The sequence below is a fragment of the Lynx canadensis genome, chromosome C1 (assembly GCF_007474595.2).
Source record: "Lynx canadensis isolate LIC74 chromosome C1, mLynCan4.pri.v2, whole genome shotgun sequence".
Classification (NCBI taxonomy): Eukaryota; Metazoa; Chordata; class Mammalia; order Carnivora; family Felidae; genus Lynx; species Lynx canadensis.
The window spans coordinates 105,695,446-105,710,318 of NC_044310.1; positions in this window are offsets into that span (position 1 = coordinate 105,695,446).

Genomic DNA, 14,873 nt, shown 5'->3' on the forward strand with positions numbered 1-14,873 from the left:
CCAGAGTCCAACTGGAGCTGGCTGACTCCCAGATTGATATGAAGGCATATGAGGAGGGCCACAAGCTTCCTGCCCTGGGCAGTCCCAGGGAGGGTGAGACCCCAGCCCAGGTCTGCTAATCCCAGGAGGCCATATGCCTGACACTGGGCACCCCCACCCCAAAGGAGGGTGGGTGCAGCCCATGTTCCTTCCTGCTGGTTCAAGCTCCAAAAAAGCACAGTAAATATTAGAGGAGGTAGGTTATCAGGCCAGCAGCTGAACAGCCAGGCGGTTATGTAACCGCTGCCCGAACTTTGGCTTTGCTCCATCATCTACAGACAGAAAGCAGATTCTTGTGGCGTAGGGGGTATGGAGCCCCTCTGCTGGTTCCCCCTTTTCCTTCCAGTCTCTGCCAGACTTCTTTGGGCCTCTTTAAACAGACCACTGTTTGGCAAGATGGCGAAGTGAGGAAAGAAAGATTAAATCCAGAGAAGGGAAAGGAGAGGAGATGACGTCAGAGTCTCCAAGAATAATTTAACATTTAAAAAAGAAAAGAGACAAAAAGAGGGGCGCCTGGGGGGCTCAGTCTGTTAAGAGTCCAACTTCAGCTCAGGTCATGATCTCTCAGTTCATGGATTTGAGCTTCGACAGCTGTGCTGACAGCTAGGAGCCTGGAGCCTGCTTTGGATTCTGTGTCTCCCTCTCTGTCCCTCCCCCACTCATGCTCTGTCTCTCTCAAAATGTAAATAAACATTTGAAAAAATTAAAAAAAAAGAGAGACAGGAAAAAAAGTGTTGTTCTTCATCTCTCGCAAAACAAAAGCAATGGGGAAGCAATCCCAGTCCGGCCGGTGGGGGCGGGGGGGGGGGGGGGGGGGGGGGGAGGATATCAGGGATCAAGCAGAACTAAACTGAATGAACCACCTGGTCACACTCACCCTTGCCCACAGCACCCCCACTTAACCCTTGCCACACCCCAAACTTGTAGGTAAATCATTCTCTTTTGACTTAGGAAGAAGCTGAGGCTCAGAGGGGCCAAGGCCAAGGTAGGTGCCGAGCAGGAACCCCTCTCAGGTTCCTGGGTTCTGGAGCTCACAGTTTTTCTAATCACTCCAGGCCATTTGGTGTTTTGTTTGGCTCTGTTTGGCTTGGGAGGGGTGTGGGTGGTGGGGAGGAAGAAGCTCCAGAAGGAATGTGGAAAGCTGTGCTGTTTTGTTTCTGGGGACTCTCAGGGACACTTTCTTGGGAATGGGGAGAGAAGAAGCAGGTGTCTCCTGAACTGAACAGTGGGGTCTTCCTGGTGCGGAGGGAGTGGGGGATGCCCCCTGCTACAGGAAAGGTACTACGTCCATGTGTAACCATGGTTACCTTTGGAGAGAGGCAACGGAAGGAAGGGGATAATTTTTTTACTTTTGTTTCAGACACTTGTATATATCTATTTTTTAATGCTTATTTTTTTATTTTTGAGAGAGAGAGAGAGAGAGAGAGAGACAAGAGTAGGCGGAGGAGGGGCAGAGAGAGAGGGAGACACAGAATCCAGAGCAGGCTCCAGGCTCTGAGCTGTCAACCCAGAGCCCGACGCGGGGCTTGAACTTATGAACCGTGAGATCATGACCTGAGCCGAAGTCAGATGCTTAACTGACTGAGCCACCCAGGCACCCCCAGACACTTGTACATTTAAAAAAAAATTTTTTTTAATGTTTTTTTTTGAGAGAGAGAGCATGAACAGGGGAGGAGCAGAGAGACAGGGAGACACAGAATCAGAAGCAGGCTCCAGGCTCCAAGCACAGAGCCTGATGCGGGGCTCGAACTCACAAACCACAAGATCATGACCTGGGCCAAAGTCAGACTCTCAACCGACTGAGCCACCCAGGCGCCCCGACACTTGTACATTTTAAAAAATAATAAGCGTGTATTACTTTTGTAATCAAAACCCCAAATAAAGGTACTAATTTATTTTATTTATTTTTTTGCCTGCCTGCCCTCTCCTTTGGGAGAGACATGCGTGCGTGGTCATTCATTCATTCCGTCTTGGCCTCCACCAGGTTTGGTAGGCAGAGTGGGAAACAAGGCAGTTTCTGCCATCATAGAGATGATTTGCGGAGGGAGATGGCCACTAATCAAGGCAATAGCATCATTACCAATAAAGTGCAATGAAGGACATGGGGTAATGTGGGTGGCCGAGAGTAAACAGGGATTGGACAGGGTGCTCTGGTCTATACACGTGCAGGTTTGTGTGCAAACGAGCAGCGCGAACAGAACGAACACACCCAACACACAACCCAAGGTGCCTGTGGCACCCAAGGCAGCAGCCTGCGGAGGCCTCATGTGGGACTGGCTGGACAGGTGGAGGTTTTTCGCAGCTAAGCAGTTCCTGAGCCACGTCCTGCTCATTTCTCCTGGTTTTAACAGACCAACGACACGCCCTGTGCAGGAGGGAGTAGCATTTACTGAGGACCTGTTAGCAGGTGTGGCTGGTGCCAGGCCGGGCCCTGCACACTAGCAGTTAGCTCAGGGACTGCCCACAGCAAACTGGACAGGTAAACAGCTTTTTCTTCATATTACATCAGAGGAAACAGAGTTTTACAAATTCAACCAGCTGCTCACGCTAATTTCACAGCACCTCCCTATCTCTGAACAATGCTGAGTTCAAAGCCTGCCACTCAGAATAACAGAGCTCAGAGAGAGGAAAAAAGCCCTCTGCCAGGACTGGGGGTGATCTGAGAGGCACTTGGAGGGCTTCCGGCCCACCCTCAGTGCACTCAGAAATAGCCGCCTTCTGGCCTGTCACGGATGCTGGAAAGATCACCACTAACAGTTTATTTCTGTGGAATGGGATGTCCTCTTCTCACCTTCCAGCCTCAGAGGTTACCCTTGAGGTGCTAAGCATGGCTTGGTTTTATCAGAGCAAGGAAGACTTGGAGCGCCTGGGTGGCTCAGTCGGTTGAGCTGAGACTTCGGCTCAGGTCATGATCTTGCGGTTTGTGAGTTCGAGCCCACGTCTGGCTCTGTGCTAACAGCTCGGAGCCTACTTCAGATTCTGTGTCTACTCTTCTCTCTGCCCCGCCTCCGCTCAGGCTCTGTCTCTCTGTTTCTCAATAACAAATAAATGTTAAAAAAAAAATTTAAGAGCAAGGGAGATGCGAAGGAGAGGAAAGTGTTTAAAAAGCCGTCTCTTGGGACAGAAGAAAAGAAAGGTAAATGAGAGAGGGAGATCTCTTTCTCTCTCTAGGTCTCTCTCTCAGCAAAAAATGTCAATTTTTACAAAAATAGAAGAGTATGATGAACCTGCAGTTACACCACCATCTTCCCTAAAACTCTGCTCACAACCCTACCTGCTTCAACTCTTCTTCCTAGCCCTCCTCTACCTCAGATTTTCTTGAAGCCAACACGAGACACTGTATTATTCCTTGCATTAATATTTCTATAAGCATCCTTTCAAGATTAGAATTCTTTTTTTTAATTTTATTTTTTATTTAAAAAATTTTTTTTAAATGTTTATTTATTTTTGAGACAGAGAGAGACAGAGCATGAACAGGGGAGGGTCAGAGAGAAAGGGAGACACAGAATCCGAAGCAGGCTCCAGGCTCTGAGCTGTCAGGCACAGAGCCCGACGCGGGGCTTGAACTCACAGACCGTGAGATCATGACCTGAGCCAAAGTCAGTCGCTTAACTGACTGAGCCACCCAGGCGCCCCTAATTTTATTTTTTAAAAATTTACATCATAGTTAGCATATAGTGCAACAATGATTTCAAGAGTAGATTCCTTAATGCCCCTTACCCATTTAGCCCATCCCCCCTCCCATAACCCCTCCAGGAACCCTCAGTTTGTTCTCCATATTTATGAGTTTCTTATGTTTGTCCCCCTCTCTGTTTTTATATTATTTTTGTTTCCCTTCCCTTATGTTCATCTCTTTTGTCTCTTAAAGTCCTCATGTGAGTGAAGTCATAAAATATTTGTCTTTCTCTGACTGACTAATTTCACTTAGCATAATACCTCCAGTTCCATCCACGTAGTTGCAAATGGCAAGATTTCATTCTTTTTGATTGCTGAGTAATACCCCATTGTGTGTATATATATATATATATATATATACCACATCTTTATCCATTCATCCATCGATGGAAATTTGGGCTTTTTCCATACTTTGGCTATTGTTAATAGTGCTGCTGTGAATATTGGGGTGCATGTGTCCCTTCGAAACAGCACACCTGTATCCCTTGGTTATATAGCCAGTAGTGCAATTGCTGGGTCTTAGGGTAATTCTATTTTGTTTTTTGAGGAACCTTCATACTGTGTTCCAGAGCGGCTGCACCAGCTTGCATTCCCATCTTTTTTTTTTTTTTTTAAACCACTGTCTCGTAATCGCACCTATGCAAATTAGTAAGTCTTCACTATTATCAGATATTCAAATTTCCCCTTTTGTCTTACACGTTTTTGTTTTACAGGTTATTTGAATCAAGATCTGAAGAGGGTCCATACCTTTCTATTGTTCTTTTTCTTATGCATTTTTTAAAGTTTATTTATTTAGTTTTGAGAGAGAGACAGAGAGAGTGAGAGGGGGAGGGGCCAAGAGAGAGGGAGAGAGAGAATCTCAAGCAGGCTCCGCACTGTCAGCACAAGCCCCATGTGAGGCTCCAACTCACGAACCGTGTGATGATGACCCAAGCCAAAACAGAGTTGGACGCTTAACCGAGCCTCCCAGGCGCCCCTCTATTGTTCTTAAATCTGTTTAATCTGTAGGAAAGCAAGGGTATCTATCTACCTTGAAGATAGATTCAAGTTTAAGTGAAGGAGGATCTCACTACAACAGAAATTATGTATCTTGTCACATATCTAACCTACAAGAAGAAAAAGTGAGGTGGGTGTGAACCCAGTGTTGTAGTCTAGAGGAGGTAACAGCGACATCAGTCCCAGAGACACAGGGAAGTTTGCTGTGACTTCCTCCCCGGCCCCTCCTGTGCCAGCCTTCCTCCTGTGCCAAGCCTGGCTCCAGAAGAGCTGAGACGAGAACCATAAAAAGGCTTTTATGCAATCGTCTCCACCTTTACAGAGGCTCACTTGGCTTGCACCTTCTCAGTTACGAGCCCTGGGAAGAAAGAATTACATCAGTTTCGGTTAATGGCCCAAATTAAGCCATCAAAACCTCTAATCAAGGTTCCATTTTGGACATGTTATAATACTGCAAATAAAAAAAATCCAAAGGAAAATGAAAGCCCTTCTATTTGAGGTTGGAAGGACCTTTGGCCCCTGGAGTCGTATCTCTGAGTCACAGTTTCTCTACTAAGCTCAGGACAGGCAGGAACAAATTGCCCTCCTTCTCAGGGCCTACATTTTCTCACCTCACCACCAAGATGCTGCCTGGGAAAAGGGCAGGCAGCTTGGATACTCCCTCCAGTGTCCCAAAGAGACAGGAATCCTGAGGCTTTGGGACACCTGTCTTCATTCTACATGGAATCAGAGGAAGGTCTGGGAAAGGGCCTCACTGCATGTCCTGGACTCTCTGTCTTCCATATACCATATCTAACCTGCTGTACCACTGCAATTTCCCCAGGGTCACAAGTGTAGAAAGATGGAGAGTGCTGTTTGGAAAGGGGGTATTTTGGGATTTCCTGTCTCACCTTATCAAAAGGCTGCTCAGAAACCAGAGTTTAAAAAGGCTTAAACTGGGGCGCCTGGGTGGCGCAGTCGGTTAAGCGTCCGACTTCAGCCAGGTCACGATCTCGCGGTCCGTGAGTTCGAGCCCCGCGTCAGGCTCTGGGCTGATGGCTCGGAGCCTGGAGCCTGTTTCTGATTCTGTGTCTCCCTCTCTCTCTGCCCCTCCCCCATTCATGCTCTGTCTCTCTCTGTCCCAAAAATAAATAAACGTTGAAAAAAAATTTTTTTAAAAAAAGGCTTAAACTGAAAAATGATGATCTCTCTTAATATAGAAAGATCTCCGGGGCACCTGGGTGGCTCATTCGGTTAAGTCTCTGACTCTTAACGTCGGCTCAGGTCGTGATCTCACGGTTTGTGGGTTCAAGCCCCGTATTGGGCTCTGTGCTGACAGTGTGGAGCCTGCTTGGGACTCTCTCTCTCCCTCTCTCTCTGCCCCTCCCCCACTCACACTGTCTCTCTCAACAATAAATAAACTTAGAAAACAAAAGAAAAAAAGGATACAAAGATCTCCAACAAGTCAATCAGAAAAAGACAATCGGTACAATAGAAAAATATTCCAAGGATACGAAAATGAAGGCTAAATGGGTAATAAACATAAATAAAGATACCCAACCTCATTAGCAACTAAAGAAATGCTTGTTAAAACAACAACATGACAGGATTTTCAAAAATAAGAAGATTGTTAACATTTAGTGTTGGAAGAGGTGTGGGGACAAGGACACTCTTGTATTTTTTGGCAAGAGTATAAAATGGTGGAACATTTTCAGAAGGCAGTTTAGCAGCACCTGGCAGCATTTTCAGTGGGAATCCACCTTGGATGATCCACTCTGTGGAAATGGACAAGTATTCAAATCTATTAATAAGATGTCCACTGCAACCTTGCTCATAATAGTGACAGGTTGGAAACAACCAGTAGGGGAATAGTTCAATATATTATGGAACATCCATAACACGAACACCAAGAAACCATAATGTATAATTTTATACACATGGACGTGGAAGGATATCCAAGAAATATGGACGAGGGGGAAAGAGGCAGAATTTAAACTATATATAAAATTAATTAATTAAACCATATAGTTTTATTTAGTTTGACTACTTTACATATTAAACTAATTAATTCAAATTATAATTTATAATTGCGTAGTATATAATTACATAACTTCTAATTTAATATGTACTATAAATGTATACTATAAACAAACAAACAAATAAATAAGGTTACATGTTTGTAGAAAAGCATTTGAAGAGACAAAACTTCTTGTAGTTTTTGTAAGTTCATACCAAACTTACCAAATGTAACCAACACTGGTTACCTCTGAGGACTTGGATTATAGGGAACAATATTTCTTTTTCACATTATGTACCAATTATGTATTTTTTACATTTTTTTAAGTAATCTTGAAATACACACATAATTTAAAAATTGAAATAGTGAAAGAATACGATAACACTCTTGTGTCTTTTTTTTTTTTAATTTTTTTTTTCAACGTTTATTTATTTTTGGGACAGAGAGAGACAGAGCATGAACGGGGGAGGGGCAGAGAGAGAGGGAGACACAGAATCGGAAGCAGGCTCCAGGCTCTGAGCCATCAGCCCAGAGCCCGATGTGGGGCTCGAACTCACGGACCGCGAGATCGTGACCTGGCTGAAGTCGGACGCTTAACCGACTGCGCCACCCAGGCGCCCCAACACTCTTGTGTCTTGAGCCAAAATTTAAAAGGTTAAAATCCAGTCATGGTGAGAACATGAAGAAAAGGTCATCACTGGAGACGGGTGACAGTGCCAACTGGTGCCTTATTAACAAATGCGATTCGTCAATACCTATCAAAAGTTAAATTGTGCACAGCGTTTTTACCTGGGAGTTCCAGTTCTAGGATACAGTCCATAGAAGCACCTGGACAAGTAGGCAATAAATAGGTCATAATGACAACAACAACAAAAACAGACATCACTTATTAAATGTTTAACATATCCTTGGTATCGCTCTAAGCACTTTAAAGACAAAAAAGAAATGAACCCCAATCCACATAAAAGCTTACTATGTGCCAGATACTTCCGTAAGCTCTTTACATGCTCTACCTTGTTTATTTATTTATTTATTATTATTTTTTTTAATTTTTTTTAACGTTTATTTATTTTTGAGACAGAGAGAGAGAGCATGAACAGGGAAGGGTCAGAGAAAGAGGGAGACACAGAATCTGAAACAGGCTCCAGGCTCTGAGCGGTCAGCACAGAGCCCGACACGGGGCTCGAACTCACGGACCACGAGATCATGACCTGAGCCGAAGTCGGATGCTTAACCGACTGAGCCACCCAGGTGCCCCTCTACCTTGTTTAATTAATCCTTACAACAAACCTATGAAGTGGAGACTCTTACTGTGCCCATTTTACAGATAAGGAAGTGACAGCATACAAAAGGGAAGTAACTTGCTCCAACTCACACAGCTAGTGGGTAGCAGAGTCTAGGATTTGAATCTAGACAGTCAGCTTCAGACTCTGTGCCTATAACGGCTACACTCTCCTGTAGTGAATCATAGAACTTTCGCAAGAGCTCCTTGAGATGGGTTGTTTTGTGTTTCATTGTTTGGGGCTGGCCAGCACGTATGGCTCTTTTTATGTCTGTTGGCAGCTGGAACCCACCACCAACCACTCTAGAAACCAAAAAGGCCCCATGCTCACTGTCCCAGATCCCTTTGCAGCTAGGATCAAGCACATGACAGTCCTGGACATGTAGGTGTGCCCAGGAGGGCTCAGACACAAAGAGGTAGGACAGTGGTGAGTGGGCTTTGGTGGATGTGGACACAGGCAAGTGTGCGGGTGACCAGCCATGCTGCAGGGTCCAGGGCTGCACTTGGAGCATGATGGGTGGAGGCAGTGACCCCCCCACCCCTGCAGAGACTGCGGGGTCTCCTACCAAGAAGGGCTCTCTGGCCACGCCTGGCTGTATTCAACACATCTGCCAATGGGGCCGTATGACTCAAAGGATCCAACAGTGCTTGACAAATTGGGGTGACCCACGAGGCTGTGGCAAGCAAGACCCAGAAGGAGAGTCCCCACGGAGGCCAAAAGAGGTGTTGAGGCTTAGCCCCCTTCAGCAGACTCCTCTTTTGATAAATAGACTCCTGTGGGCTTCTGGGTCCCAAGAGAAACAAAATGTGGGACGATGGGACACCGGGTGACTTTGTGGCCCAAGCCCCTTCATAAACTAAGGGTTATCTGATTCGCCTAGTTGGCCCAGGATTTCAGTAGCTCCATGCTTCTTACCTCCAAGTATAGCTGGGTGGAGCCTGAGAACATCCTGAAGGCAGAAAGAAACCACAAAATGCCCCTCTGTGCCCTCTCATTTGCCCTGTCTTGCCAAAACTCATCTTTCTCAGTATGCTCTACTGGCTTCAAAAGCCTGCTCATCAGGAAAGCTGCTGGCATCAGGAAAGATACTGAGAAGAAAAAACATTCTAGCTTGGGTTACAGGTGGCTGGCTGTCCACAACAGACCATTGCCAGGCAGGAGTGGCCCATCAGGAGATTAACAGCAAAAATTCTAGAACCAGATTTCTTGTGTTTGAATTCTGGTTCTACAAGTTCCTAGCTGAATGAATTTGGGCAAGTTATCTAACCTCTGTGTACCTCAGTTTCCTCATCTCTAAAAGAGAGATAATAAAAATACCTACTCTCATAGGCTGCACTGAAAATTAAATGACTTAATAAATGTAAAGTTCTTCTAGTAGCAGTGAGCATGCACTGGAGTGCTAATGTTATGATCGCAGTAATAAAGCCTGTCTGAAGTTCTAGAGATCTGTTGCACAAACCCAAAACCAAACTGTACATTTAAAAATGGTTAAGGGGTGACTGGGTGGCTCAGTCGATTAAGGGCCAGACTTCGGCTCAGGCCATGATCTCGTTGTTCGTGGGTTCCAGCCCCGCATCAGGCTCTGTGCTGGCAGCTCAGAGCCTGCTTTGGTTTCTGTGTCTCCCTCTCTCTCTGCCCCTGCCCTGCTTGCCCTCTGTCTCTCTGTCTCTCTCTCTCTCAAAAGTAAATAAACATTAAAAAAAGTTTTTTTGAAATGGTTAAGATGGGGGCACCTGAGTGGCTTAGTCGGTTAAGCGACTTGATTTCGGCTCAGGTCGTGATTCCAAGGTCATGGGATGGAGCCCCACATCAGGTTCTATGCTGAATGTGGAGCCTGCTTAAGATTCTCTCTCCCTCTCCCCTGTCACTCTCTCCCACTCATGTGCTCTCTCTTTCTTTCTAGAATAAAAAAAAAAATGGGGGCACCTGGATGGCTTAATCAGTTAAGCGCCCAACTCTTGATTTCAGCTCAGGTCATGATCTCCCAGTTTGTGGGATCAAGTCCCACATTGGGCTCTGTGCTGACAGTGTGGAGCCTGCTTGGGATCTTCTCTTTCCCTCTCTCTCTGCCCCTCCCCTGCTCGTGCTCTCTTTCAAAATAAATAAATAAACTTATTTTAAAAAAATAAAATAGGGGCGTCTGGGTGGCTCCGTTGATTTAGCATCTGACTTCTGCTCAGGTCATGATCTCGCAGTTTGTGGGTTCGAGCCCCGCGTCGGGCTCTGTGCTGATGGCTCAGAGCCTGGAGCCTGCTTCCGATTCTGTGCCTCCCTCTCTCTCTCTGTGCCCCTCCCCCACTCACGCTTTGTCTCCCTCTCAAAAATAAATAAATATTAAAAAAAAGATAAAAAAATAAAATAAATGGTTAAGATGGTAAATTTAATGTTATAGATTCTTCAGCACAATAAAAAATGTTATAAAACTTGTGAAATTGAAGTTTTTACACATAGAATTTTATAACCAAGATACTCACTTTCAAAGCTAGAGAATTAGTGATTCTTTTCTTAACTTGCAGATAATTAATAAATGCCTCTTTATTTAAAAAGATAATAAGTTAGTGGAGAAGGAGAATCCTCCAGTGGGTAAAATTTCAAGTAGAATATTTATTACTGGCTCTGTTGGTGGAAGACACAGTCTGAGGATCTTTACTGATCCACGTGCAAGGCCAGTGCTTTGGCTGGGTGGACAGATTCAAACAGAATGAGAACAGAGGATCGGGGACAGCGGGTTCAGGAAGAAGGCTTGTGCATAGACCACACAGGAGGGTCCCAGAATGTGAAGAATATTTGTGTCAGTGGTCCCTCACCATCAGAAATTAGGGTTGCTTCTGGTGGCCAAGTGGGTCAAGGGAACCTACTTTGTGGATGTCATTCTGTTTCCTCCCCAGACATTCCATGAAAGAAGTGGCTGTGGTGGCAAGAACACAGGCTGCATGTGGCCTTCCCAGGATGTACTACCCCCTTACAGTGGCTGACCTACCAGGGCTATTACTTGGCCTACAAAAGCTACCAAACCAGCCCACCACCTGGTGAAGGATGCTTATGTTAGGTCTCTTCAACAAAGAGGAGGCAGAAATGTGTTCTCTCTATAAGTCAATTTCATATTTGGACTTATTTTCCCTGCTCCCATATGTTCGCTGCCACCACCACCACCACCTGTGGGCATCCTGGATGCTTTGTAGGCTCCCTTGGTGGCCCACATAACATGGCTTCTGACCAAAGCTCTCAATGTACAGTGACGGAGTGCTAGCAATGTCCAGCAGACATTAACTCATCTAATCTTCACAGCAATCATATTGAGCAAAATACTATTATTATTAGCTCCATTTTACAGATAAGGAAACTGAGTCACAGGGAAGTTTCTTAAATTGCTCAAAGTCAGAAGTAGGTGAGTGGTGAGGCCTGTATTTGAATCCAGACAATTTGGTCTAGAGTCCATGCTTTAACCACCACACGAAGATTCATGGGAGTCATGGATCTTATCATGTATCCCATCCCTCAGAAGCAGCCGACCTCCCAGAAGACTCATTTATGGTAAAACCTTTTAAGATTGGAGCGCTGACCACAGAGTGCAATTTATGTTCTGAACCAGCAACCATTTCTCTTCCAGCCAGAATACACGATGAGTCCAGAAACAGAGAGAAGGGTGGGAGTTATAACCCATTCACAACATTTTTTGCATGCAGATCCATGGCTATCAGCTTTGCCCGTTTAGGGGTTTGGTATCCCAAGGAGATTTGCTTCTGCAAAGAGGAGACACCAGTAGTTCCGTTGAACTGGACCTTGAGACAGTAACCTGAGTATTTTAGTTTTTTATGCCATCGAGTGAAAGGCAGAAAAGGGGGCAAGATGTTAGCTGGGGCGATTGATCCTGATGATTGAGAGAAAATAAGGTTGCTGTTACACACAGGGTCAGGGAGAGAGATGGGTGCAACCCACGGGTACCCCCAGGGTACCTCATACCACCAGGTGCAATGGTTAATGTTAACAGAAGACTAAGCAGCAGAAGAGAACTGAGAGTTCAGGTCCTCCAGGAGTGAAGGCCGAGGTCACTCCACAAGGAAAGAACCTCAGTTGTCTTAAGTCCTGGCTGAGCTCTAGAACCAGTCTACATGGATTCAGATCTAAGCACTAACACAAGCTGGCTGCATGTCTATCTCTGCTTTAGTTTCTGTAGCAGGATTCTCGCACAGAGTCGTGACACCGAGGCTTTTTTTTTCAGGCAGCAACTTTATTTGTTCCAGCACCGCTCAGTTGGGTTTGTACCCAAAGAATGGAGCCCCGAATGCCATGTGGCATAGTTTTTTATATATTTTTTACTTCTTCGTCTCCCATATATGGTAACACACACACGTAGTCTGATTAAATGGTCTCATGTTACAACGTTGGAAAGGATGTTGTCAAGGTTGCCTTGAGGGTTTTTTTTTTCTTTCCTTAGGGAGGGGACCCTACCACAGTTTCCACACCTATAAACTAGGGATAATAATAGTTCATACCTCAAGTGGTTATTTTGAGAATTGAGTAATACTTCTAAAGCACTCAGGACAGGGTCTGGCATGCAGTAAACACCCTATAAATGTTAGCCATTATTAAGGCAAAGGAATGAGAAGTAACAGAGGGAAGTCATATATACCAGCAACAGCTTCAGGACCAGCTGGGAAAATGAGAACAGTACACACAAAAACTTGTACAGGCATGCTTATGTTAGTTTTATTATTATTAGCCAAAAATAAAAACAGTCCAGATGTCTTTCAATGTGGGTATGATTAAACGAAGGTATATCCACACCACAGTAAGTTTCCCTGGCAACAAAAAGAAATGAACCATTGCACAGGAAGAAAAACATCAACACAATGACAAGGGAACCTACAGAATAAGAGAAAATACTTGCAAATCCTCTATGCAATGAGGAGTGGATATCTAAAATATACAAAGACACACACAACTCAACAGAAAAAAACTCCAAACAATCCATTTAAAAAATGGGCAGAAGGGGCGCCTGGGTGGCTCAGTCGGTTGGGCGTCCGACTTCGGCTCAGGTCATGATCTCGCGGTCTGTGAGTTCGAGCCCCGCGTCGGGCTCTGTGCTGACAGCTCAGAGCCTGGAGCCTGTTTCAGATTCTGTGTCTCCCTCTCTCTCTGACCTTCCCCCATTCATGCTCTATCTCTCTCTGTCTCAAAAATGAATAAACATTAAAAAAAAATTTTTTTTTAAATGGGCAGAGGACATAAGTAGACATTTTTCCAAAGAAGACACACAGAAGGCCAAAAGGCACATGAAAAGGTGCTCAACATCACTCATCACCAAGAAAATGTGAATCAAAACCACAATAAGATATCACCCCATGCCTGTCACAATGGCTATTATTAAAAAGACAGGAAATAGTTAAGTGATGGCAAGGATGTGGAGAAAAGGGAACCCTTGTACTCTGTTGGTGGGGATGTAAATTGGTGCAGCCACTGTGGAAAACAGTATGGAGTTTTGTAAAAAAAATTAAAACTAGAACCACCCTATGATCTGCGATTCCACTTCTGTGTATATATCTGAAGAAGATGAAAATGCTAACCTGAAGTGATATACACACCCCTATGTTTATTGCAGTATTATTTACAATACACACATACACACACACAGGAACATTATTCAGCCATAAAAATAAGACCTTACCATTTGCAACAGCACGGATGGACCTTGAGGGCTTTACGTTAAATAAGTTAGAGAAAGACAAATCTCACATATACGCAGAATTAAACAACAACAACAACAACAACACATAGATATGGAAAACAGATTGATAGTTGCCAGAGAAGAGGGGTGTGGGGGGGGTGGGGAAAATCAGTGAAGGGGGTCAAAAGATATAAACTTCCAGTTATAAAATAAATCATAGGGATGTAATATACAGCTTGGTGATCATAGAATAATATTATGTTGCAAATGTAAAAGTTGCTAAGACAGTAGATCTTAGAAGTTCTCATCACAATAAAGAAAAATTTGGTGGGGTGCCTGGGTAGCTCAGTCAGTTAAGCATCTGACTTCAGCTCAGGTCATGATCTCGCAGTCTGTGAGTTCGAGCCCTGCATCGAGCTCTGTGCTGACAGCTCAGAGCCTGGAGCCTGCTTCAGATTCTGTGTCTCCCTCTCTCTCTAGCCCCTCCCCTGCTCATGCGCACTCTCTCTCTCTCTCTCTCTCTTTCTCTCTCTGCCTCAAAAATAAACATTAAAAAAAATCGGTAACTATGGTGATGATGTCAACTAGACTTATTGTGGTGATCATTTACAATATATACAAATATCAAATCATTATGTTGTATACCTGAAGCTAATATAATGTCATATGTCAATTATATCTCAATTAAAAAAAAATGAACTATTTTTTACACACAGTAACCTCGATGAATCTCCAGAGAATCATGTGGAGTGAAAAAAGCCAATCACAAAGGGTTACATACTGTATGATTCAATCTACATTAACATTCTTGAAATTATAAAACTACAGAAATTGAGAACAGATTAATGTTTACCAGGAGTTAAGGTGTGAAGAAAGTGGGTGTGGCCATAAAAGGGCAACATGAGGGAAATTTGTAGTAATATAAATGCTCTGTACCTTGACTGTATCAATGATTTCCAGGTTGCAAAACTGCACTATAATTTGCAAGAAGTTACCATCCAGAGAAACTGGGAAGAGTATGTAGAATCTTCCTGTATTTTTTCTTAGGACTGCATGGGAATCTATAATTACCTCCAAAGAAGAAGTTTAATTAAAAATAAGAACCTGAGGGGCACCTGGGTGGCTCAGTCGGTTGAGCGTCCGACTCTTGATTTTGGCTCAGGTGATGATCCCAGAGTTGAGGGACAGAGCCCCAAGTTGGGCTTTGCGCTGGGTG